Here is a 26016-nt window from a genome sequence, read left to right on the forward strand (position 1 = left end):
AGAACTCAGCTGTGCCTTGAAACTAGTTCTCTTTCTTTGGCTCTCCACTTCGGTTCCTCCGTTAGCTGCTCTGCTCCTGGTTGGGGCACAGGACAAACGACAGTTCAAGGCAAGCCAACTATCGTGGGAAAAACAAACTCCTGTTCCAGCTCAACGTGTTACAAATAAACTCGCCTGTTCCCTACCGTACCCTGTGCTCTGCAGTCATCTAACCACGCGTCTTCAGTGAAGGAACTGTAGATCAATGCGCCCTAGATGCCTGCAACCATCATCGATACAAATAAGGTGAGCCACGCCCACACGCCTCAGTCAGCCACGTCCTACAGAGGGGAACAAAGGGGGGAGATTCCGCTAATATACAGTAGACTTACTCTGTGTTCATCTCCAGGTTCAACTAATACCCCCAGAACACCACGAGCTAGAAGTCCCGAAATGACACAGGCCCCTCCCGACCTCACAGTCTCTTGGAGGTTAATCCTGTTGGCCGGTGGGGGAAGGTGTGGCTGGGATAAATGTCTGGGTGAAGGTCACCAGTAAGGAAGCTACTCTGCATTACAGATCAGACCAGGCACTCTTGCAGGGCACCAGAGGTAAACATGACAAAAAGGCTAAACCCACGTCATAAGCCCTGCCTGAGTAGCATGGATCCTGGGGTGGATCAGTTGTCCACCCTTTTGGGGGAATTGTGGGTCGAGGTGCACGCAGCCCGCTCTGAGACAAAAACAATAAACAAAAACAACATATCCAGGTTACCACACCGCATTCTGTTCCTTTGGCCTTGCCAGAGTGATTCCTAGGGGACCCCTAGCGGTATGCAATGTTTATGAATCGGTGTAGGCTACACTTCTTGTGCCAACTAGGGGCCTTCCCCTCAGACCAAACCAAGGTGGCCTTTATTCTGTCCTATTTGGGGGGTCATGCGGCCAATTGGTTGGTACTCTTAGTGAATAGAGATGACCCCATCCTGCATAATTTTGGAGCCTTGCAGCAAGAACTGGACAAACTGTTTCCTTGTAAGAATCATGGGGCTGCATTGGATGGCGAACTACTGGCTCTACGGCAGGGGTCACAAGACCTGTTGGTGTATGTCACGAACTTCAGCCGACTCATGGCCGAAATGAATTGGCCAGAGGAAAAAAAAGGACCATCTTGTTCTACCGTGGCCTCAGAGGAGAACTGAAAGACGTTCTGGCGCAGGTGGTCAACCCACCTGAGCGCTGCACTGACTACATCGATTTAGTGATCCAGTTCAATGACCACCTACAAGAATGGAAAGCAGACCGAACCAAGGCGGAGGCTCGGGCAGTTTATGTGCGCCCACGTGAAGTACAAGGGCGCCCCTCAGAGAATGCCCCAGAGACCATGCAGTTGGGTAGTGCATGAGGACCCCTCCTCAAAGGAGGACAGAGAAAGACGACGGCAACAACAGCTGTGCTTGTATTGTGGCAAGGCAGGCCACTTCTTGAAAGACTGGACTAGTAAACCGGAGAAATGGGCTGTGGGAGTCACTGGGGAGGCAGCAACTGATGTAGAGAATTCAGTACAGCCATCAAAAACTGCTGGACCTGACAAGAGTAGGGATCGGCTTGTCGAGAGAAGTTAAACCAACTACGGTCTCACACCTTACTGTACCAGTCATCCTGATCAAACCAGGGCAACCTCACAAAATGCATGCGCTGGAAGCGTATATTGATTGTGGAGCCATCAGCAATTTATATTGATATGGGCGTGGCTCGTAGAATTGGCTTACAGGGGCAACCTAGACGAAGAATAGACAACATTGTTTCAGTGGATGGCTCGCTGCTGATATCGGGACCCGTATCATTGTGCACCGAAGATGTTGAGATGCTGTGTAAAGACGGCCACCGAGAGAGTATGATCTAATTACTGCTTTGCAATTCCAGCCCATACTTGGCATGCCCTGGTTAGAATGTCATAACCCTGTCATTAATTGGAAGGCCCATACCATGGTGTTCCCGTCAGAATGCTTGCACACATGTTATCCGTACCTGCCTCCAGTCCATAGAGTGCTTAAGTTGGGGCGGCGGCGTTACCTAGCACATCAGGGCAGCTACCCCCCCAGATACCAAGAATTTGAAGATGTATTCCAAAAAGAATCCACCGATACCCTTCCGCCACACAGGCCATACGATTGCCAGATTGACCTGATACCTGGTACACAGCCCCATGCAGCCGTATCTATGTGCTCACCGAAAAGGAAAATCAGCACCTGCGGGAATATCTAGACCAATACCTCGCTAATGGGTTCATCCGGCCATCCAAGTCCCCTGCATCCTCAGTGCTGTTTTTCATACCAAAGAAGGAAGGGGGACCTCTGGACGTGTATTGACTACAGAGGGCTGAACAAGATTAGAGTGAAAAACAAATACCCCCTGTCCCTGATTCCCACGCTATTGTATCAGGTTAAAGACACAAAAATATACACAAAATTAGACTTACGAGAGGCATACCACTTGGTCCGCATAAAAGAGTGGGACGAATGTAAAACGGCCTTCTGTACGAAATATGGGTTGTTCGTATACACAGTAATGCCCTTCGGCCTGTGCAACGCCCCGGCGGCCTTCCAGTTCTTCATGACGGATGTGCTACGAGAACTACTGGATGTTTGCGCCATGGTCTATATTGACGATATACTCATCTATTCCGCAACTGAAGAGGAACACGTATAACACGTGACAGCAGTCCTGAAAAAACTTCAGCAGCACCATTTGTTTGTAAAATTAGAGAAGTGTTTTTTCCACGTCACAACAGTGGATTTTCTCGGCTTTAAATTAACCCCTCATGGTATTCAGATGGATAATAGGAAGGTGGAGGAAATTCTAAACTGGCTCACTCCCACTTCAATTAATACAGTGCAGCGCTTCCTAGGTTTTGCAAATTTCTACGGACAATTTATACCTGGGTTCTCAGATATAGCTCACCCCATCACCTCACTACTGCGAAAGCGCAAACTCTTCAAATGGCCACCTAAAGCTGAAAGAGCCTTTAGACAACTCAAGACACAGTTTACCACAGCCCCCATCTTGAAGCACCCAAATCCTGAACTAAATTGTGTGGTGGAAACGGACGCCTCCGGTGTTGCAATGGCGGTAGTACTGTCCCAGAGAGATCCAATAACCACTCATCTACACCCTGTGGCATTTTGGTCAAAAAAGTTTTCGCCTGCTGAAATGAATTACTCTATAACCGACAAGAAGCTCCTGGCCATCAATGCAGCATTTAAGGAATGGCATCACTACCTGCTGGGCGCACGACATACTATCATGGTCTATATCGATCATCGAAACCTGCAGTATTTACGAACCGCACAGTCACCCCTCCAACACCGATGGGCTCAGTTCTTCTCTGAATATTACTTTGTCATTACGTTTCGCCCTGGAGTCAAGAATGGAAAAGCCAACGCCTTGTTACGCATAGGATGGAGTCTCGAAGGGAAAGATGCCTTAGCAGTCCCCGAACCGGTGTCCATCATCCCAGGAAGCAAGCTACTGGGGCTGATAAGCCCACCACTACCACCTCTAGATCAACTCCATCATGACATCCAGCAAGCCCTAACCCTGGAACAATGGTAAGAATGGGTGACTCAAGATCTGCAGCGTTTCATTGAAAATTGACTTCCGTTCTACCAGGGACGACTGTATGTTCCAGAACCCCAAATGCAAAATGAAATATTATGCAACTTCCATGACACATTGTTCATGGATCACCCTGAAATTACCAAAACCCTAGGAAATATCCGACAGCACTATTGGTGGCCCACCTGGCAAAAGGACATGTCTGCTCTCGTAGTAAGACACCCAAGACTAGATCCTCTGGATTACTCCACCCTTTTACCGATACCGCCGGTTCCGTGGCATGCTATTTCCCTGGACTTTATTACAGCGTTGCCCCCATGTAATGGATACAAGACCATTATGGTGGTGGTGGAGCTGCTAACGAAGGTGGCACATGTCATTGCTCTAAGAGGGCTACCAAATGCAGGGAACCTTGCACACACTTTCCTGAACAACATTTTACGAATACACGGTTTTCCATCAGTCATCATCACTGATAGAGGAAGCTAAGCTCTGGAAGCACTGCTGCAACAAGGCCCAAATTGATGTCAGGCTGTCTACTAGTCACCACCCACAAACGGACAAACAGAGAACTAACCCAACTCTGGAGCAGTACTTGCAATCTATGTTTCCCCAGGCTGAAGACAGTTGGGTTAACCTTCTCTGGGTGTCAGAATATGCTTACAATAATAGCATCCATAGTGCCCCCGAATTCTCACCTTTATACTTCCTCTACAGACGAAACCCAAAAACCACTGCTTTCGATCCTACTACATAACTGGACATGCCTGCAGTCACGTCATTGCATACCAATATTAAGGAAACATTACAAAAGGCCTGTGAAACGCTTCAAGAAACTAAGAACACTCAAAAGTGCTTCGCTGATAAAAAAGAAAGGAAGCCCCCGAGTATCAAGTTGGCGACAAGGTTTGGCTTTCCACCAAGTATATTCGACTAAAAGGCCCAAAAAGGTTCCACCCTAAATATATCGGCCCCTACTCTGTGCTCGACATTATTAACCCTGCAGCACTAAAACTTGATCTCCCACCAACTAAAAATGTACCCAGTTTTTCATGTATCCCTGCTCAAACCAGTATACCCCAGAACACAGAATTCCTTAAGTAATCCTCCACCAATAGAGGTCCAAACGAGGGAAAAAGAGTATGAGGTAAAAGAAATTCTTGACTCTAAAATCAGTAGGCAGCATTTATACTATCTGGTAGGTTGGAAAGTGTACAGTAATCAGGACAGAATATGGGAACCTGTGGAAAAAATTCATGCCCCCGGTTGGTTGCTCGATTCCACCATAACCACCCCCACAAACCAGGACCGGGAGGGGCTCTCCTTGGGGGGGTCTTGGAGGGGAGTGCTGTCACGATCCCATTGTGGGCCCAGCGGTGGCAGGCCAATAGGAAGGGAGACCCTCTTCTAATAAGGTAGAGAGACGGTGGGCAGGTATGATGGCTGGCTGACGCAAGCGTGTGGGGAGTGTAACACCGCTGCAGCCTGTAAGCAATGGCCTACCACAGAGTAGACAACGCCCGGCACGAGCCAAGGAGCTGTGAGCATGTGCGAGCCCAGCAGGTGCAAAGAAACAGCTAGCACGTGTGAGAAACCAACGCCCCTGCACATCTATCCTCGACACGATGTGGCACAGGTCTATAGAATCGTGCCCTGGATAGCACCCTGTGCTTAGCGTTTTGTCTGCTCCTAGCAAGAGTAGTGTTCCGCTTACCGCTTCTGTTGTCAGTATCCTCCAGCATCTCTATGCTTACCATTTTGGCTTGCAGCATCCTTCAGCATCCCTTCGGTTGCCGTTCTGGTCTTCAGCGCTCTTCCGCAGCCTTCAGTATCCCTGTTACAGCAGCTCATCTGTGGCCATTTGATTCTTCGTCGCATCTCTGCTTTGGACTTTGGTTCTTCCTCTAACCTTCGAAGCCTGTCTTGCCTGCAGTATCAGAGAACCTGGAAAAGCAAGAAACTGGGTGAGACTCTGCATCCTGCTCCTACTCTTGCCCTACCGGCCTCCTGAGAACTCACCTGTGCCTTGAAATGAGTGCTCCTTCTCTCCACTTTGGCTCCTCCGTTAGTTGCTTTGCTCCTGGTTGGGGCACAGGACAAAAGACAGTTAAAGATAAGCCAACAATCATGGGAAAAACAAACTCCTGTTCCAGCTCATCATGTTACAAATAGATTTACCTGTTCGCCACCGTATCCTGTGCTCTGCAGTCGCCTGACCACGCGTCTTCAGTGAAGGAACTGGAGATCGATACGCCCTAGACGCCTGGAACCATCATCACTACAAATAAGGTGAGCCATGACCACACTCCAGTCAGCCATGTCCTGGGGAGGGGAAGAAGGGGAGATGATTCTGCTAATATACAGTAGACTTACCCTGTGTTCATCTCCAGGTTCATCTAATACCCCCAGAACCAACGTCACGGTCCCTTGAAGGTTAATCCCCAGTCGGCCGGTGGGGGAAGATGTGGCTGGGATAAATGTCCAGGCGAAGGTCACCATTAAGGGGGCTACTCTTCATTACAATCGGACCAGGCACTCCTGCAGGGCACCAGAGGTAAACATGACAGAAAGCGCCCAAAGCCAACGTTCATCCTTAAAACTAGCTCCTAGAACATGGGTCTGCAACCTCTGGGTCTCCAGATGATGTGGACTAAATCTTACATGCTCCCTTACCATTAACTGTGCTGGCTAGGACCGATGGGAGTTGTAGTAAAAAACATATGGAGAGCCAAACTGTTGCAGACTGACCTAGAACGTGTAGTGACATAGGTTACCTGGAGGAGAGTGTGGACTGTGTGTATAATATTGCACAAGCATGAGTGAAGGTGTGTTAAGCCTCATTTTCTCGATGGGAGGGGTAACAGATTTACTCCGAGTGGTTACCCCTTTGTGGTAAGACTGGTGATTTTTTAAGGAAATTTGGAGGATTCACCCTCAACTTTTTTCCCACTTAACTCAAAACTAGGATTTTCTGTGTGCAGGAAACTGGCAGTAAAGTGGCCATAGTTCTGTTACTATCATTTTACCAACATTATTTCCTACGCGGCTAAGCTCATGATGAGACCTAGGGTTCCGAAATCCCAAGGTTATTCCCCCGCCATGCCATACGAATTACCACCATTTTTACCCACACCGCCAAACTCGTGATGAGGCCCAATGTGTCATGAAGCTTGCCAGTCTTTACGCTCTACGTTCAACATTCTACAAAGCAGACACACCCCCGCGGCTCTGCGCGTCTCAACACTACCGCTCGGAGCTGTCTGACGTGTGTTGCAGAAGTTCACCCGGAACTTCCTTCCTAGTCCTGTTTTCCCCGATTCCTTGAATCTACTTCCTCCTTTTCCTTTCCTCGAACCTACCTTACGATTCTTCCGGGATCCTCACCTGCGCTCGAGTCACGGCGTCTCCTTCCTGGTTCCTGGTACTGGACAGCCGACCGCCTCCTGAAATAGGACCGCTATCCCCACGCTGGAACCAGACGACCAGCAAATGAGTCTCTACAAAACCCGGACCGTGCGAAAGAAATCATCGAAGGAGGTCGCAAGCAAGGAAAGACAGGTGAGAAGGGGAGAGACTTGCGACAGATTGAGATGCCTAAAAAAATGATACGAATACAGAGATGGAAGCCGCGGTTCAAAACCTCATGCAAGGTATGCAGGAATTAACGACTGAAGTCCAGAACTTTAAGGCAGAGAACGCTGCTTTAAAGCAGCTAGTCTTGTCTCGTGACTCTACTAAAGAAAGTGTCTTATTGGGAGGAGTGGTGGACAAATATGATGGCTCTTCAAAGAACCTTTGTGCCTTCCTTGACTCATGTTTGGTGCATTTCACCTTTAAGCCCTAATACTTTTCCACCCCAAGAGCCAAGGTGGGGTTTATGATCTCACACCTCACCGGTAACGCCTTAACCTGGGCAACCCCCCTAGTCAATTCGGGCGACACCCTCCTAGATGATTATGATGGTTTTGTGGAAGCCCTAAAAGCCATGTTTGATCGCCCAGAACTTGTTTACAGCGCTCAGGAATGACTACTCGAATTTCAGCAAGGATCCCAGGATATGCTTACCTATGTGACCCGCTTTAAACAACTTGTAAAAGAGGCTGATTGGTCCCAAGAAGCCAGCTTCACCCTCTTTCGAAGAGGCCTAAATGAAGAAATAAAGGACAAGCTAGACAGGGTAGCTCGCCCAAGCTCCTTCCAGGCCCTCATGGACTTCTCCCTACAAATTGACTTTCGTATCCATTAAGGAAAGGCAGAGAAAAAGAAGTCTAAGTCAACATCTCAAATGGCTGCCACAGACCATTCATACAGACCAGAGCCCGCAGCTTCTCCTACCCCGGAACCTGAACTGATGCAACTGGGGGCCACAATAAAGGATGTGCTGGATTCACACTGGACTGTGCATGTACTGCGCCTCTCATAAACACCTTGTGAGAGAGTGCCCTATCGCTCCACCACGGCGTTCGGGAAACGTCAGCTCCCGATCCTAGAGGGGGCACAGTTTCGGGAGAAAGGTGTCTGCTCCTCATCAATTCCTTCCTTGAACTCTCCTGGACAAAACAATCTTGTGATTCTACAGGCATTCCTATCACCTTCTAAGAAAGAATCCTACCCCATCTTGGCACTAGTTGATTGCGGAGCTATGGGCATATTCATCGATCATGATTGGGTCACTTGTCACAACATCCCCCACGAAACACGAGAGACTAAGCAACCTGTTGAAGCTATTGATGGGAGACCCTTATCTTCAGGACCCATAACCCTTCAAACCAAAGAGATTCTTCTTTCTATAAATCACCATCAAGAAAGGATTAAATTTGATATCATAAGATCTGTTCACTATCCTATGGTTCTAAGCATGCCCTGGTTACAGAAGCATAACCCCTGTATCAACTGGGCAGCAGGCTCCTTATTTCTTGGTTCAGAACATTGTATATCCCACTGTTTGTCCCCAATCACTTTACCAAGTTTCTCTGAAGACTCTCAAGAAACTCAGCAAATTCCAGTCACCGTCTCTAACATTATCCGGATTCCCAGGGCCTACCAGGCATACACAGATGTATTCTCAACAGCAATTGTTCAAGTTCTGCCACCCCATAGACCAGAGGATTGTGTCATTGACACTGAACCTTCAGCCGTGATCCCTTTCGGAAGAATGTTTATTTTGTCAGAACCAGAAAAAAGGGCCCTCCCGGAATGCCTGGACACCAACTTGGAAAATGGAACAATTCGACCATCCAAGTCTCCAGTGGGCGCTTCCCTTTTCTTCGTTCCTGAGAAGGATTTCAAGGATCTCAGGCCGTGTTTGGATTACCGTGGGCTTAACCAATGCACTCAAAGATTGTTACCCATTGCCTCTCATCTCGGATATCCTGGAAGCAGTGAGAGGTGCAGTCATCTTCACAAAACTTGATCTCAAGGGTGACTACCATCTTATTTGTATAAAAGAAGGTGATAAATGGAAAACAGTCTTTATAACACCCTTCGGCCATTTTGAATACTTGGTCATGCCTTTTGGACTTGCTAATGCCCCTGCAATTTTCCAACGTTTAATGGATCGGGTCTTTTCTGATATGTTGTCATTGTTTACTTAGACGACATACTGATCTACTCCAAGGACCATCTGAAACACGAAGAGCATGTAAGGGCAGTCTTACAATGTTTACGAGAACACAAGCTCCTGGCCAAGCCAGAGAAATGTCTTTTCCATGTATCAACTGTTCACTATCTCGGATTCATTCTTAGCCCAAAGGGGATAGGGATGGATTCTTCCAAGGTTGACTCCAGTCTATCTTGGCCTGTTCCAACCAATGTAAAACAAATCCAATCCTTCCCGGGGCTTGCTTATTTCTATAGGAAATGTATACCTGTGTTCTCCGAGATTGTGCATCCCATTGTCACACTATTAAAGAAAGATACTCCCTTTCAGTGGACCTCAGCCAAGATTTGGCATATCAACGGTTGAAGTCGGAGTTCACACAAGCTCCCATCCCAGCTCAACCTGACACTGACAACCTTTTCTTGTTGAAACTGATGCCTCCAACTACGCCATCGGGGCAGTCCTGAAACAAGAACTTGGCGACCCCATCGCCTATCTCTCCCGCACCTTGACTCCCAGTGAAACTCATTATTCCGACCTGGAGAAGGAATTGTTAGCCATTCCTCAAGCCTTCACTGAATGGCGTCTTCTCCTTCTGGGATTCGAACACCCGGTACAAGTCCGCACGGACCATCGGAATCTCAAGTCCTACAATTTGTGGAATGTCGAAACAGTCGCCAAGCCCGTTAGGCCTTCTTTTTTGCCCAATACCAATTTTAAATCCATCGTTTTCCAGGAACACATAACATTATTGCTGATGCCTTATCCAGACATCCTGATTACGAAACCCTTGAGGACCGGACATTTCCTAAAATGTTTCCCAACTCAATATTTGTTGCTCAAGCATTCACTCTCCTGAAGGATATTCAAGCCCAAACTCAGTCCTCTGAACCCTGGAAGGAGTTTAACAAGAGCAATCGGTGGAATCTCAAATCAAAAGACGGATATCTCTTCAAGGACAATTGACTGGTCATCCCTACTCCTGGACTAAGACAAAAGATCACAAGCCTATGCCATGATACTCTTCATTCAGGACACCGTGGCATAGCCAACACCCTCCATCTTATAAAAAGACAGTTTTGGTGGCCAAGGATGAAGAATGACATCAAGATCCATGTCCAGACTTGTGCAGTTTGTAATCAGAACAACCATGACAATACAAGACCAGCAGGTGTCCTACACCAACCAGCACTGCCAACCAGACCCTGGGAACTCATTGCCACAGACTTTATTGTAGAACTACCTTCTTCCAGAGGCTACACGACTATAATGGTTACCATTGCTTTGTTCACACATATGGCTCATTTTACGCCTCTATACAAACTAATATCCTCATCTGAACTCGCTGGGATTTTTCTAGAACACATATTCTGGCTTCATGGATTACCTTCCAAAATCATTTCCAACAGAGGACCCCAGTATATATCCCAGTTCTGGAAACAGCTATGACGTATATTGGGAATTCAACGTGCATTGTCTTCGGGTTATCACCCAAAGACCAATGGTGATACTGAACGAGTAAACCAAACCTTGGAACAGTATCTTTGTTGTTTCGCCACCAAATTCCACGATGATTGGTCACTCTTAATACCTGTGGTCGAGTTTGCATACAACAATTCTGATAATTCTGCTATCAAGACCAGTCCTTTCTTCTGTAGTCAAGGATTCAGTCCTACAACCTGTTCTCCCACATGCTACCCCAGTTCCGGCGGTTGATTCCTGGATTGAAACACTTATCAATATACACAAAGAAGCAAAGCAACACCTAGAAAAGGCCCGAAGAGACATGAAACAATATGCAGACTCCAAAAGAAGGCCTGGGCCTTCCTATTAAATTGGCGATAAGGTCTGGTTATCCTCAAAACTCCTTCCTCGGCACTTACGACCAAATAAATTGGCTCCCAGGTATTACAGACCCTTTTCCATAAAGGAAATTGTTAATCCAGTGGCCTTTCGACTTCGACTACCAGAGTCATGGATAAGGATTCATCCAGTCTTCCACACTTCTTTGTTAAAACCATACGTTCAGCCCTCTCGAACTGCTCCAAGATCCACCCCAGTGATTATCAATGACCAACTCGAATATGAGGTCTCCAGTATTTGTGACTCGAGGTACCGACGTGGTCAACTACAGTATTTGGTCAAGTGGAAAAGATATCCTCCCAGTGAGCGCACCTGGGAACCCGTGTCAAACATGAATGTCCCCTGGCTGATACGAAGATACCATCTCATCCATCCAGGCAAACCCGGAGGAGCTGGGTTTCGGAGGAGGCATACTGTCATGAACCGCCGCCTGCGACCATTCTGGACTTCATGGTCCCTGACCCATAGAGGACTGAATTCTGTGATCCTTCCAACATGGCCGTTTGGTGCGGAACGCAGCTTGCCAGTCTTTACGCTCTACGTTCAACATTCTACAAAGCAGACACACCCCTGCGGCTCTTCGCGGCTCAACGCTACCGCTCAGAGCTGTCTGACGTGTGTTGCAGAAGTTCACCCGGAACTTCCTTCCTAGTCCTGTTGTCCCTGATTCCTTGAATCTACTTCCTCCTTTTCCTTTCCTCGAACCTACCTTACAATTCTTCCGGGATCCTCGCCTGCGCTCGAGTCACAGCGTTCCGTGCCTCTGAGCTTGGACTTAGTCTCCTTCCTGGTTCCTGGTACTGGACATCCGACCGCCTCCTGGAGTAGGACCGCTATCCCCACGCTGGAACCAGACGACCAGCACACGAGTTTCTACAAAACCTGAACCGTGCGAAAGAAATCATCAAAGGAGGTTGCAAGCAAGGAAAGACAGGTGAGAAGGGGAGAGACTTGTGAGACAATGTTCCATAATTCCAAGGTTATTCCCTCTCCATGCCAAATAAATTACCACCAAGTTTACCCACACCACCAAACTCATGGTAAGACAGAGGGTTCCGAAATCCCAAGGTTATTCCCTCTACATGCCTAACAAATGACCACCATGTTTACCCTCACCGCCAAACTCACGATGAGACCCAGGGTTCCGAAATCCCAAGGTTATTCCCTCCCCATGCCAAACGAATTACCACCATGTTTACCCACACCGCCAAACTCATGATGGGACCCAGGGTTCAGTAAAACCAATGTTATTACCTCTCCATGCCAAACGAATTACTACCATTTTTACCCACACCACCATACTCGTGAGGAGGCATATGTTTTTTTTATCCCACAGTTATTACTCCCCATGCCAATCGAATTACCACCATTTTTACCCACACCACCAAACTCATGAGGAGGCATAGGTTTCCTTAATCCCAAAGTTATTCCTCATCATGCCAAACAAATTACCACAATTTTTACCAAAGCTCCTTAATCCCAAGGTAATTCCTCTCCATGCCAACCGAATTACAACCATTTTTACCCACACCGCCGAACTTGCAAGGAGGACCAGGGTTTCTTAATCCCAAAGTTATTCCTCCCCTTGCCAAATGAAGTACCACCATTTTTACCCACACTGCCAAACTCGCAAGGAGGCCCAGTGTTCCTTTATCCCAAGGTTATTCCTTCCCACACCAAACATTTACTGAAAGATACCGTATCACTCAACTAATGGGCATTCATTGAGACATGGCCAGAATGAAGCAATCAATGAGTAGGTGTGGTCAAGGAATGGTTGTAGGTAGGCACCTTTGCCCTGTTTCTAATACTGGGCAACTCCAGTACTCTTCATTACAGATCGGACCAGGCACTCCTGCAGGGCACCAGAGGTAAACATGACAGAAAGCACCCAAAGCCAACGTTCATTCTTAAGACTAATAATGCAGTTGAGGTTAATCATTTTATTATTATTATTAGGGTATTTATTGAGCGCAGACCAATCTTCAGGAAGCAACAGCGCGCTTTACAATCATTAGGCAAAGAACAAGGTTAGGGAGCAGAGAATCAAGGGGTGGGGATCTAACAGCAGGGGAGGCAGGGCAATTGTCAGCAATGGGGTCTACATGTGACCAGGGGAGTAAGCAGTGGGGATCAGATCACTCAGTCTCAGATATGTTGGGGAATGCAGGGTGTGTGGTCCTGGGTGCTAGGGAAGAGGCATTCCTTGAAGAGGAGGGTCTTGAGCTCCTTCCTAATACTGCAGAACAGAGGGGGCAAGTCGGATGTTGAAGGGGAGGAGGTTCTAGAGTCTTCGCACGTAAACAGGGAAGCCTTGCCTTGTGGTTCTTTCCTTCCTGCATCAGAGTTGAGGGTAGGGGTGATCTGGCCGAATTTGCTGAGTCCTTTGATGGGTCATGCTGCAGTATGCAGGACACATCTCAGGGGAGCTAGGGTAGTCACTGGATGCCCTTCCAAGAGGGCATTGCCATTAACCAGGTGGAAGAAGACCAAGACTTCGACAGTAATGACCCTGCCTTCTAGGAAGGAAGTGATCCATTTTGTTGTTTTCTACGAGACGTACGCCTGGGAGTTGAGGTGGTGACACAGGTTTTTATGGTCTACCATGTCAAAGGCGGCTGACAGGTCCAGAAGGAGGAGCAGGGCTGGCTTATCACTATCCCTGAAGTAATCATTCTGGTTTTTCAAGTCCATCAGCGTGGATTCGGTGCGGAATCTGGATAAGCAAAGAGCCAGTATGTAGTGGGTTTCCAGGAATTGTTGAACCTGTAGATAGGCGGCTCTATCTAGCATTTTCACTAGGAACAGGACTGTTGTTATGGGCCTATAGTTGTTGGGGGCCATGGGGTCCAGTGAGGGTGTTTCTTTAGGAGAGGAAGTACCCAGGCTTCCTTGAGGCTGGCGGGTACCATGCCTGTGCTGAAAGAGGCATTTATAAAGGCGGTGAAGAAAGGTAAAAGGACTTCTGAGCAGTCCTTGATGATCGTGACGGGATAGACATCCCCTTTGCATATAGAGCGTTTTATGTTTTTCATGATAGAGAACACTTCTGATTCCTTGATCTCCTTGAAATGGAGCCGTGGGACATCAGAGATCGTAGGGTTAGTGGCAGCAGCTGAGATTGTGTCATGCAGGGCGAGATCAGTCTGCTTTGATTAGAGAGAATTTTATCGTTCAGCATTTCTATTTTGTCCAGCAGTGCCGTTTGGATGCTGGAGCACCAGGCTTCATCTTTAGTAAACGATTGAGGGGGCAGATGGGGGCTACAGTTCTTTAAAGATGGAGAAGATCTCCCTAGCATCAGATTTTGCACTGGAAATTCTCAGGTTGAAGGAGGAAGCTTTGGCCACGACAATCGCCCGTTTGTAGGTGTTGGATGTCTCAGTGAATTTGAGTCTCGATGTGTCGAGAGTTTCTTTTGCCAGGTAGAGTGGGCCAACCGTTTTTTGTTCCTGAGTTTGAGCAGGTATGAGGTGAACCAGGCGTTGGCCTGTCTGACAGCTTTGGCTTTGCGGGCCTGAGCGGGGCAATGGCGTCAACTGCCTGACAAGTGCTGAGGTGTAAAGATCAGCAAGGATGTTTGGATCTTCGGAGAGGGGGGGTTTGAGTTTAGGGATGTCCAGGAAGGGCAGTAAGCGCCCTTTCGTCAGCTTGCGTGAGCTGTGAGCTAGTGCCGTTGCAACGATGTTGTTGAGGACTTACATTTTTTGGGGTCGGGGATGGAGAAGTGCATTACGTGATGGTCAGACCAGAGGCAAGTGTTGGAGTTGATTAATGTTAAGCAATTGACGTCCACATTACAGTCCAAAATGCAGCTTTGGAGTGTGTGGGATTATTAATGCAGAGCTTGAAGTCTAGAGTTTCAAGGGCTGTTGAGAGTGATAGGTTGAGGGTTCTCGGGATCATTGAGTCCCAGATTTAGGTCACCCAGAATGTTGCGGAAATCCTTGTGGAAGTTGAGCATAGGGCCGGGAGGGCGATGGCCAATGTGGAGAGTGATGGTGCAGGTGGCTGGTGTGGTCAGCTTAAGAGACAGGATGTCACTGTTCTCTTTCAGAAAGGTGTTGACCTGCCTAATAAGTAAGGGCTCTTTGGCCACGAGGGCCCGAAAAAATCCCCTTTTCTGGCCTTGGGACAGTCTTTTTGTTAGATTGTGTAGTCAGTGAGGAGGGCTAGCGAGAGGGCAGTGCCAAAGGCGCCACTAAGCCAGCTTTCGGAGATGGCTAAGGCATGGAGGTTGTGTGAGTTAAGTAGGTCATTGATGTCCAGGGCATGTGCTAGGAGAGAGCGGGCATTGATGAGGGTGCAATTCAAGGGTGAGGGGGGCTGGTCCTTTTTCCTAAGCCTGGTTGGGGGAATGGAGGTAGGAGAGTCCAAGTGGGTATGGTTGATCTGAAAAGTGACTTTGTGTGGGTTAGAGGAGGCAGGGGCAGTTTTTGAGGGAGCCAGGGCTGAACAGGGACCAGGATGCAGTTTGTGCACAATGTGTACTGTTGGGAACAGTACTGGTAATGTTGCAAATAGCAGGCCTAGAAACTTGGGCAGAATTGGCACTCGGTGCAGCATGGGCAGAATTGCAACTAGCAGGCTTAGAAAGATTGGCAACATAGGCACACATGGGAGCATTGCAAATAGCAGGCCTAGAAACATTGGCAGAATTGGCACTCATGCCAGCATGGGCACCACTGCAAATAGCAGGCCTAGAAACATTGGCAGAATTGTTATTCATGCCAGCATTGCAAATAGCAGGCCTAGAAACATAGGCAGAATTGGCACTCATGCCAGCATGGGCACCACTGCAAATAGCAGGCCTAGAAACATTGGCAGAATTGGCACTCGGTGCAGCATGGGCAGAATTGCAACTAGCAGGCTTAGAAAGATTGGCAACATAGGCACACATGGGAGCATTGCAAATAGCAGGCCTAGAAACATTGGCAGAATTGGCACTCATGCCAGCATGGGCACCACTGCAAATAGCAGGCCTAGAAACATTGGCAGAATTGGCACTCATGCCAGCATGGGCACCACTGCAAATAGCAGGCCTAGAAACATTGGCAGAATTGTTATTCATGCCAGCATTGCAAATAGCAGGCCTAGAAACATAGGCAGAATTGGCACTCATGCCAGCATGGGCATCACTGCAAATAGCAGGCCTAGAAACACTGGCAGAATAGTTATTCATGCCAGCATTGCAAATAGCAGGCCTAGAAACACTGGCAGAATTGGCACTAATGGCTGCATTGCAAATAGCAGGCCTAGAAACACTGGCAGAATTGGCACTCATGGAAGCATTTTTTTCACAACAGAGATATTTTTTCTAGGAGCATATGCAGCGGGATTATCATAGGTGATAGTATTTTTCGCAATGAAGGTCTCAAATTTAGTATCATAAGCAGCAGAATTAGCACAGATGGGGGCATAGCTTGTGTTTGCAAACACTGACTTAGAAACAGATTTTGCACAGTTGGTGAATATAGAGGCATTTGACAAAAAAGTGGCATTCCTGGCAGAAAAGGCACAGATGGGGGCATGTTTTGCAATTATACTGGCAGGCATTGACGTATTTAAATGGGAGTTCACATTGCTAGGGGCATTTTGAGCAGCAGTAATTTGAGGCGTAGCAGCAATATTTGTACGGCTAGTCAAAGAGTGATGGGTAAAGCATTGTTTATTAATTATAAGGTTAGACATATGCAAAGGTACATTTTTTGCATGGATAATGTACTTTGTAGCCACCGGCCGGAGGCGGGGACTGCATGGTTTTCTAGGCCTTAGGCTTGGGGTGCGCACTCCAAGCATGTGATTTCTATCCGTGGTGGTTTGTGGGATAGACTGGCGCTGCAGAGGCTTGGTGCGAGCTCTCAGGGCGTTGTTGCAAAGTTTCCGTGGTTGAGTGGTGAGGGCCTCGATGTTGGAGCGCTTACCTGCAGGTGATCCGTATAGGTGAAGATTATGCTGGCAGGGGGCCGACAGCCATAGCTGAGGAGGGGCTTTTTTGATGGAGACAACAAGGTTCTGGACGAATGACAAGGAGCTCGGAAAAAGTTATCGACGTACCCAGATTTTTGGCTGCTGCTGGTGCAGAGGGTATATAAGGATTGTTTGGGCTGAAGGACAGGCGAGCGGCACGTGGTGTGGTGCAGATTTTTCAGCATTTCTGGCTACGGGTGGGTAGAAATCGTGGGTGGGATGAAGCGGAAGGGAGCGGGTGTAGCGATGTGCTCAGGATAAGTCAGATTAGTGATCCAGGGAGAAGTCTATGATATGTGCCCAGAACGACTGCAAAGATGGCATCCAGCCTTCAGCTTGATATGATATGGCATTTATAACGCGCCTACACACACGTGTTTCAAGGCGCAACAAGGCAAGGGAGAGAAGACAAAGACAGCGATCTTAATAGGCCAGGTGACAGTGAGATCACGCAAGTGCGGGGGGGTAAGGAAATGTGCGGGGGAGGCAGTGCAATACATAGGAACAGTAAAGAATAAATACAATAAATAAAAACAATAGGTAAAAGTGAAGCCCTGGCAAGTGCAGGGGTAAGTGCAGACATAAAGTGTCAAGAGCTGGGGGGACTGTTAGGGATACAGAAACAGCCCCCAAGTGCAAGTGTTGCCAGGTGTGCAGCTGGCGGGAGATGCGACCTGGTTACGAGATCAGGGGGTAGCCAGGTGACCAGTGCAGCTTCAGTCAGGAGTCCAGCAGGGGAGAGGAGGAGGGAAAGCAGAAGCAAAGAGGAAGGCCTTGAGATGCTTCCGGAACCGGAGATGGCTCTCCAAGTTTTAGGGATGCAGGGAAGCTGTTTCAGAGGGAAGCACAAGCTGAAAAAAGATCCACCACCAATTTGTTGCTTGGAGAAGCAAATGACCCGGAGGAATTTGGAGGAGGATGAGCGAAGAGCTCCAGAAAGAAGATATTTAGGAAGAGAGAGTCGGAGGTATTGAGACCCCAGAAGGCCTTGTGAACAATGCAGGTGGTTTTTAACTGGGAGCCAGTGGAGAGATTTCAGTCCTGGAGAGACACGATCCCAGTGCTTGAGGCCAAGGACAAATCTCACAGTCCTGTTCTGAATAAGTTGCAGAGGGCAGCGGAGGCGTGACTAGCAGGGCCATGGAGTAAGTCGCAAGACCCTTGTGCTCCTGTGATCCGACATCGATCCTGGCCAGAAACTGATGTGATACTGACAAAAACTACTTTGCCCTGAAGTTGTGAGTGTGGGAGTGTGTGCAAGGAGCGGAGACCGACTAAATACGTACCCCTTGGAGAGAGCAAAGCAAGTTTGGAAACGGGCAGCCAGTACGTCTGTATAATGAAGATGGCGCAGCTGCAGCAGCGAATGGAACTTTAGGCTGTGACTAGATCCGGTGGAATAGCCTGCAGCACGGGATATGCAAATCGTAGTAGCCCAAATACACATAAGTGCAAGACTGTGGCCGGCAACACTGACGCTTGCAACTTCGAGCCGAAGGAAAAGAGAGCGATACATTGTACCGAACACTGGTACATATGTGCACACTGAATCGGGCGGTCTGCAGAGGATAGCGGAGGTGTGTGCGTACGTGGGCTGAAGCGGTTACATGAGCGAGGGCCCGTATGACAAAGCAACAAAGTCAAGGAAGCCTGTAACGGCACAGTACGGGTGCCAGCAGACAGCCCACCGAAGGACGTGCAGTGGAAGCAAGAAGGCGCCTGGACCATGATGAGAACAAAAGATCCAGCGTTATACCGTGCCGCGCTCGAGATCAGATGCAGCGGAACTTTATAATCACAAGATTAAGACTGGCAATGTACAGGCCGCACAATAACAACGGACTGAACAGTGAGGCGTTGATGCATTGTGTGAGTGGGCACACCCAAACAAATCGAGTAACGCGACCTGCCGAAGGAGGAGGGCGGCCACGGGGGCGCAGGCAGGGGAGGTGAGATGAGTTTGGGCTCGTATAAAACAAATAGCCCAATGCAAATGATGATGATCTCTTGGACCTCGAATAAATATGAGTATTGATGTCCCAAACAACTAACAAAAGAAGAAGACTGGAAATGCAGAGGAGGCAGACGTGTTACAATAAGCAGCCCTGAGGCCCATGAAGCATGGGGAGGACTGTGCCTGACCATTGTGCACAAGGGGCAAGGGAGCTCACACGGAGTTGCTTCTGTAGATAAATAAGGTGCACCACTCGCGAACTCTGGGACTGTGACCTGTAGATAAATTGCCGCCACTCCACACAGCGGACCTGACATAGTGGGCTAGATACATTGCACCTTACAAAGAGCACAATGTTGTGAGGGGAGGCGCAGACTGTGATGTAAAAGGCGGATATGTTAAGTGGAGGACACGTGTCACAGAGGAGAAACTAAATACACAAGGCAACAAGACAAGCAGGGGCCACACAGCCAGCCAAGCCCACATGGTCACTGGTGGACTAACAAACGGGTGGCAGGTGAGTGACACACGAAACAAAGAAGGGGATAAAGGGCCGGAAGAGGAACCGAGTACCTCATGGTAAAAAGCATTCATTAACTATTAAGCACATGAAGCCACATCCGGGGCACGCATATGGGTCATAGGCATCCGACACGTGAAGGAGACGTCACGTGGAGCGGAATATAACGCACACGCTTACATTACCCCAGAACTCGAGTTAACAGATGTGGAGAGGTCGCTGCCAAACCTATGAACACAGTGCATAAGCCAATACGATCACACAGCCACAGAGACACAAGCTGCCCTAGACACAGGCAATGGCAGAGACGGAGTAGATAGTTGCACCAGTGGCTTGGGCGGCATTAAGTGAACCCCTGGTAGGACACAGAAGCAGACCAGGGCCATAAGAAGCCAAGACTGACAGATGACGAAGGGGATGGCGCTCAAAGGCAGTAAGCCAAAGTGAACCAACGCACAATGGACATCTTTACCAAACCGCCACCACAGTCACCAAACACGTCCACACAAGTAAGGAATGAAACACAGAGGACAGCAGCCCCTTCGAGTACTGATCACCTGATCCTGGACGCGATAACATAGCTGAAATCCTCATGGGGGAGCACACTGGATGCAGGCATAGCGGACCTGAAAACAGAGCTGGAACTCAAGATCGACGCAATAGGTGTGGATGTGAACCTTCGAAGACAGGATGTATGAGCATTGGCAGGGCGCAGGAGCGCCCTGGAAAGTGCAGTGAAACCCAACACAGAGGTCAGCTTGACGAATACCAAAGAGATTCACATATTGGAGCAACAGGTGCGCCACCTGGAAAATATAGCAGAAGAAGTGGAAGCGAGGGCAAGACGCAACAACATTCAAGTTGTGGGCCTACCAGAAGGAGAATAGAGTTCAGACCAGACGAATTACCTAGAAAACATGTTGATACAGGAGATAGGTGCTGGGGCGCTCACTCAAGGGTTCTCAATCGAAAGAGCACACAGAGCCCAGACCAGAAAGCCCCAAACGGGAGCCCCTCCCAGAGCATTCACTGCTAAAATACTAAACCATAAACATTGGGAGAAAATCCTGGAATATGTTCGAAAGGGTGGAACGATACATAGAGCGTCAGCTACTTTCACAGCGTATCTAGATTAGGCCATGCTAGTACAGAGACAACGCTTCAACTATGTGGCTGTGAAAAGACAACTGGGAACAGCTGGCTTCAAATACATGCTCTTGTGTCCTGCGAAACTCAAGGTCCTGCACTAAGGCAGGGCTTACTTCTTCGGACAACCGAGGAGACAGCGAGATGGTTAGACGCTCAAGGCTGCACGGAGGAAGCAGAAGACCTGGTTCGAAAATGGACACGATAAGTGAAACTACTCTCGATGTTGATTGCCCGGACACATTTTGGGAAGTGGCCTGATAATGATATTGAGGCGAGTTAATGCTAAGCAGTAGGAAGGCGCACTGGGTATGTGAATTATACTGACCACCACGCGCATTAGTCATGTGGACCTTTTGAACTTAAAGATACATGAGTGCAAAGATTTGTATATGTCAGAAGGGTAACATACTAAGACTTCAATTCAGAAGCTACAAGGGAAAGTCGATGTTACCCCCCATAATTGGATTGGTTGGGCCACCAGTAGGGTGGTACCCCCTGCTGTGTACAGAGTACCAGCCCAGGCCAGAAAAGGGCTAGATGCGGGGTAGCCTGAGATCCAGGGATGGAGCTGGACACCAGTTGGGGAAGGGTAGGGTGGGTGGGGTTGAGGGGTTTGGTATAGGTTGTGTTGGGTGGGAGGGAGTGGGAGACAGGGAGTTTGAAGAATTTGTTAGGGTACGATCTTACACCCACACACTACTGCGCGCGGTTCAGAAGATAAGGGAGGATAGAGGTAGGCTTGGAAATGGATGAGAGATGGGAGCAACCCTGGAATGGCAGGGGGCTCAATAGTTATCTGAAGAGGAATAAGATCATGATGTATCTGAGGAGGCAGAGAATAGACATCGTCCTATTAGAAGAAACTCACCTTATGAAGGAAATCCTGGATGTGATAAGGAAGAAATGGAAGGGGACCACCATAGGGGCAGCATACTCAGCATACGCCAGAGGGGTAATCACTTGGATAGCACCACATGTCCCCTTTCAGTTATTACAGTCTACCGTGGAATCTGATGGGAGGATGGTGGCGACACAGGGATTGATAGAAAATAGAGAGCTGTGTATTATTAACACATATGCCTCGAATCAAGAAACTGCGGCCTATTTTAATACCTTATATGGCAAAGTTAGCCTGTACCTCAGGGGCGCAGTTATATGGAGTGGACAGATCGGATAGGAAGCTAGATAGACCTACACCTGCAGCCAAAACCTTGAGGACCCTGTTGGGAGACTTTCATCTGGAGGATGTATGGAGACTGCACCACCCACATGAAAGACAGTATTCTCATTACTCGGCCCCACAAAACTTGTATCCATGGCTAGACTATATGTTTGCTACACCGGAACTGACAGGGGAGCTAGTGCGGTCGGAATACAAAGCGAGGGTCCTCTCAGACCACTTGCCACTGATCTTAACATGGCAATATTTGCCCCCTAGAGCTAGGATTCCAATGTGGCGGCTCAGAGCCAAAGCATTAAAAGACACAGTGTTCAGAAGAGACTTGTGAAAAGAAATTGTAGAATATTTCAAAAATAACACTTAAAGCATAGAATCGGCTGTCAGGCATTTAAGGTGGTGGTGAGGGTAGCAGCTATATCTAAATCCAAAGGTCTGCAAGGAGGTATAATGCAGGAGTTGCAAAAGGCAGAGGCGACATTAGAGGAAATTGTGCATAGGGGAGAGAAAGAACTCCCTTGAGGAAGCCAAACCCATAAGTCAATTGCAGCAGGAGTGTGAAGAGCACTGGGAGAGACTATGTAACTTGAACTACAAGAAATATATAGAGGCGCTAGATGCTGGTGGGGACAAGCCAGGGAGGTTGCTAGCATGGTTGTATAAAAATGAGACACCCAGACGAACGATTAGAGCAATAAAGAGGGAGAATGAACAAATACATGACTCCCAAGAGGGCATGAACGGTAGGTTCCTTGAGTTCTACCAACAATTGTATGGAGACGTTGAAGGGGGTGATTGGAGTGAGATAGCTGTAACACTGGAGAATATTGGCTTGCCTAAATTGGGAACTGAAGAGAGGGAGAACCTAGGAGCCCCAATCACGTTGGAGGAACTAGAAGCAGTGATAAAGCAATTACCTACGAGCAAGGCCTCAGGAGCGGACGGAATCCCCGGTGAGTTCTACAAAACATATAAGGCGGAAGTGCTTCCCCCGTTACTGGCAATGCTGAACCTAGCGTTAGAAATAGGTATACTGTCGGGATCCCTGAGAGAGGCAATAATTATTCCGTTTCTTAAGCCAAATAAGCCGAGCATGGACTGCGGGTTGTACAGACCACTATCCATGCTGAACCAAGACAGCAAGATACTCACGGCCGTGCTGGCAAGTAGACTGAGACAGATTATTCACAAACGTATACATCCGAACCAGACCGGATATGTCCAGCACAGAAGCATAACCGACAATCTCAGAAGGCTCGACCACGTCATAGAGCAAACAGAAAGGGACTTACATGAAGTTGCAATTATCACAGATGCAGTGAAGACCTTCGATTCAGTCAAATGGCCTTGACTGATGTCGTCCCTAAAAGAATATGGAATAGGGCCTGGGTACCTGAAGTGGATGAAACTACTGTACATTATGCCACTAGCCAGAGTCAAGACAGGAGAAATCATTTCAGAGCGGTGGCAACTCAGTAGGGGCACCAGACAGGGATGCCCTTGGTCGCTGATGCTGTTTATCCTTGCATTGAAATCCTTAGCGATATATCTAAGGCAACAATATGAGGAGGTGGCGATCTACACGAAAGAAGGGCCACACTTAATATCAATGTATGCCAATGATATGCTGTTATACCTGAAGTATCCTGAGGAAAACCTGCAATACATCTTAGAAATAATGGAACGATTTGCTGTGCTCTCTGGCATTACAGTCAATCTTAAGAAATCACGTATATATAACCCTTGGGGGGAGATATAAGGGGATTCCACATGAAAAGCTACCAGTATTATAAATACATTGGGAGACTAGAACCTTTATATACCTGGGGATTGATATTTATCACACAGTAGAGGATGAATACAAACATAACACAGAGAAGGCAGTGGCAAACATTGAGAATAGCATGAGATTCTGGGCTAAACTCCCTTTGGCCATGGTGGGGAGGGTGGCGCTTCTGAAGATGGTTGTATTGTCAATGTTGTTACATTTAATTGGGAATGTACCATATATGACACCAAAGCGATTCTTCGTTAAACTCCAAAGCATATGTAGAGGGTTCATATGCCATAATACCAGGAACAGAATAGCCCTGTGGAAACTGCAGAACATGTATGACAAAGGGGGCATGAAATTGCCCAACTTTGAGGTTTATTATTTGGCCAGGCAACTACAATATGTGGTCAACGGAAGACTCAACATCTAAGTCTAGATTGTTGAGGTCTGAATGTGTTCTGTTTTTATGAAAGAATGGATATGGCTGCCAAAACAAGAGCTAAAGGGGGGCACAAGGATGTTGGAACTGGGATGGAAGATCTGGCGCAAGGCCTGCCAGGTCATGGAGAACCCGACCCCGTGTCCTCCGCATGTGCCGCTAGTGGCATTGACCGGGGGCGGGGGGGATGAGCAACTGAGGAAGACAATTCGTAAGCGCAAGATGGGAAGGTAATGGAATTTAACGCATTGGTAGAAGAAACTGGTCTACACTTAGGGCAGTACATTACTTACACCAGATTGGTGCGCTGGGCCAAAGAGACATGGTCAGGAATAGTGCTGGAAGGTCAACCCAACACAACCATAGAAACAATTTACGATATCTCAGAGGGAGGGCACAAGGTCTCTCGAATCTATGAACTGGTAATGTCCAGGGCGGGAAAGGAGGTTACCCAGCTGAGACGGGATTGGGAAGAGGAAGCAGGGGAACCCATGAATGATGGGTTGTGGATGAGGGTTCAGAGGTACCACAAAAAAAGTGACCAGGAACGCGAAGCTGCAACAGATCCAGCTATATGTTACTCACAGAGCGTACATGACCCCCCCAGAGGATTGCTCATTTCAAGAACGCAGGGATACAAACCTGTCCCAAATGCGGTGAAGTGAACGTAGGGATGATACATATGTTCTGGGCATGCCCGGAAGTTGGAAAATTCTGGGAAGAAGCAACCCACCGCTTAACCGAGAAAAGGATCACACTAGATGTGAAATCTGTGTGGGCATGTATGGTAGTTTTTTTTTCTAGACCTCACAAACTGAAACACGTGAGTAAACCCAAGGCTTGGCCTATATAATAGCCAAGTGCAGAATTGCCATGGGTTGGAAAGCAAACAATAGACCGAAGGCAGATGTTCAGTGGCACGGTCTCCAGAAGTCGGCAGTACCGGAAACGGTGGTATGGAATGAAGCGGCCAATAGAGGGGGGATGAGGAAGCAGAAACTCTGATGGCCTGGAGACACCTAGTGGCCACAACTGTCCGGGTCCACACAGGCCTGCCTAGGTGAAAATGATTCCTCCGGAAATACAGAAGGGGAGGTACCCATAGAGGAAAGAATGGCAGATGGCAAAGTGGAGTAGGCTCGTGTTTGGGGGGAGGGTAATGGGGAGGCAGTGGACACTACACAATATTGTATACAATGCTTGCTTCATATGATAGGCACTATTGGGTTTTTTCTTTATCTTTTTGATTGGTTGTTGTAAAAGTTAATAAAAATTGTTAAAACAAAAGTAGCAGAGGGTAGAGAGTAGAAGCAGGCAGATTATGAAAGAGGCTGTTGCAGTAGTCCAGCCTAGAGATAACCAGAGCTCTGGAGACAATGAGCTTCTGGGGGAATGAGAGGAATGGAAGAATACCTCTGAGGAGGTGCAGCTGGTAGTGTGACTTCTTAGAAACGTCAGAGATGTGAGAAGAGAAGGAGAGAGTGAGTCGAAGATGACCCTTAGGTTTTTAGCCTCACAGGTGGGAGAAGGAAGAGGGCCAAGAGAGGCCGGCCAGAGAGCAACAGGAAATGAGGGAGCAGGTATGCCCATGAGGAGAATCTCAGTCTTACTAGTGGACAGACAGTCAGAGATGAGAGAAGGAGAGGAGGTGGCAGAAGGGAGCCTGAAAATGAGTGGAGTGTCATCCGCATAGCACTTAAAGTTGGGGCAGAGAGTGACAATGCGGTGGGCAAGAAGCGGCAGGTATTGGTTTAACAGCCAGGGAAAGAGGTTAGACCCCTAACGAACACCACAGGTAGAGATAGAGGAAAGGAAGGACCCAAGTTGGACCTGGGAGGGTTGACCAGAGAGGAAAGAGGTCAGCCAAGCCAGGGCATGATCGGTGATGATATACATTACTCACCATAATAGCATTTCTGATGATTGTATCTGCTTGGATTAACATGCTGTGCATATAGTCAGACATCCAGTGGTA

Source organism: Ambystoma mexicanum, chromosome 4p, assembly GCF_040938575.1.
Source record: "Ambystoma mexicanum isolate Mex_15411 chromosome 4p, UKY_AmexF1_1, whole genome shotgun sequence".
NCBI classification, from domain to species: domain Eukaryota; kingdom Metazoa; phylum Chordata; class Amphibia; order Caudata; family Ambystomatidae; genus Ambystoma; species Ambystoma mexicanum.